Below are 2,342 nucleotides of genomic sequence, written 5' to 3' on the forward strand. Positions count from 1 at the left end.
TTGACTATCATGGAAAATGCAGACCCACAGTGGCACCCGTTTCAAACTCTGTCATGTTATGCTAACCCTGTCTCAAGGAGCACACTGCATCTCCCTGTTTTTCGAACTTAGCTCTCAATGTATGACGCCGTTCACGCCCCTTATGTACCCCAGTGTCGCTTAACATGAACAACACTAATCCACTTTGGTGGCATTTCTACCTGCCTAAGAGAATTGAATCTCTAGTCATTTGCATACCCACCGACGGTGTGCAGGTGTACAAACCTAAGTCTTAAAGGTACTTTATTTCGTTGTCAGGCAGTGTATATAACAGACGAAGTTCAGAATCTAGTAAAATCACAGTTAAATGTACTTCTCTGTTCACTGACGGTAGTAGATTAGTAATTAAAAAAAATACGACACGCGTCAGCACATGTCAACGAAGTACTAATTGGCATGACAAGATCAGTTGCGGCCTGAGTGGCGAGAGACGGAGACTATTTGACACAGTTCACAAACGGGTGCCCTGTTGGTAATAATAAAACAATGGAAGCAACTGGACACGGCGTTTTCGATACTTACGAATGACGTTTGTTACAATTTCTACTGTTTCTGCAACTGGTATATTGGTGTATAGTTTCGTAATATGACACGGTTATAAGTATAGACAGTAATTTCGCAGTTTGTTGGATTAGTATGTCTTTGATGGTATGGGCTAAGGTTCGTGAAGTTTTCTACGGTGTGTTTTTCAATGTATCTGTATAGGTTACTTAAGAGTTTATTTAATTCTTTTAGTTAAAAAAAGGTATTTGTGGTTTACTTAACTTGCGTAGGACATGTAATGCGGGGGCGTTGTGTATTCATGACATTGAATTCATTCTTTTCTTGGTCTGTGAACATTACGTTACAGCTTTAAGGCATTTCTGTTGTGGGCACCAATCTTGGTGGCGGGCTTATGTTGTACTTCTCTAATGTTACCATCTTACAAAAAATTCATTACTTTATTTACATTGTCAGACTGACTGATAAAAACTAAAGTAATCCTTTATCTGATTTGACTGCCATTGCATCTTGATTGTCTGTCTGGCTAAATAACAAAATAAATTAACCGTAAATGTGGCAAATATTACAGAAATAGAACTGAAACACAGAAGTATTCATAGCAGACAGGCACAACGCCAAACTTCAAACAAAAATGAAAAACTAACCACCAAACATGCAGTAGCACAGAATTCAGATGAAGGAAATAGTTTAGTTATTATCAAACATACTAGCTATGTTAGCATAGTAATGAATTTTTTCGAAGACAGTAACAGTACAGATACACGACATAACATCAGGTTTGTCACCCAGACTAAAAATTGCCTTAAAAGATTGTAACACAATTTTCACAGACCAAGAAAAGACGACAAACAATGTGATGAATTCAAACACCCTATTGAACGCAACACACATAAACCACAAATCACTACTTGTCCAATTCCAAACTGCATAGATCCCCCAACCGACCTTTCAAGTAAAAAAACCAAATAAATTGTTAACTAGCCTACATATATACGAGAAAAATACAAAATGCACCATAAAAAGCTAATGAACCTTAGCCTATACAATCAAATACATACAAATATCACAAATTTGAAACTGTTTTGGATTCATACCCTTTGGGCGTGCACTCAGAGGTCGCTTCATGTCACTGGCTGATCACGACCTCCAGGAGCACCATATTCCAGCTTTCTCAGAAACCGCCGTCGCTGCGTTCAGTAATTATTTTCGGAATTCTCATACGGTGCTTGTGGGGAATGGATCAGGGAATTCCTAAAAATCAGTAAACACTCAAAAATGCTGGAAACACTCTGGTCATCAGAATGAGCAGTCTTGAATCATAACCAATCAGATGACATATGTAACCTTGTGTTCGTAGGAGGTTGGCCACATTATTATATTTGGCTCTCAGATTTATAGCAAGGAGAGTACCTGACCTAGTGGTCTGTTACAAATATTGTATTTCTCTAAGATCGTACTTGTACACAGAAATTGGCCTGGCATTCAGAATTGCTGTATAATGTAAAAACTATAGCAAAGTATTATTTTGTCAGTAGATAGCGGCCCAGTTAAAATTATATAATTCAAATAAATTAGGCGGATAAACATTGTGTAGCAACAAAAACGAGAGGTAAAAGAATCGTTGTATGTAGTAGGAGATCTGCTATGGAATGCGGCACTGGTTGACTTGACACTGGAAAGAGCAGCAAGGTCTGAGAAATACTAGAATAAAACAGGTAATGGAAGATATTAGAAGTACTAGTTGTTGGGGTTGTAGTTACGTAGATATGAAAGGATTATCGCGATCTGAGATAACATGA

This window comes from Schistocerca cancellata, chromosome 2 (assembly GCF_023864275.1).
Source record: "Schistocerca cancellata isolate TAMUIC-IGC-003103 chromosome 2, iqSchCanc2.1, whole genome shotgun sequence".
Lineage (NCBI taxonomy): Eukaryota > Metazoa > Arthropoda > Insecta > Orthoptera > Acrididae > Schistocerca > Schistocerca cancellata.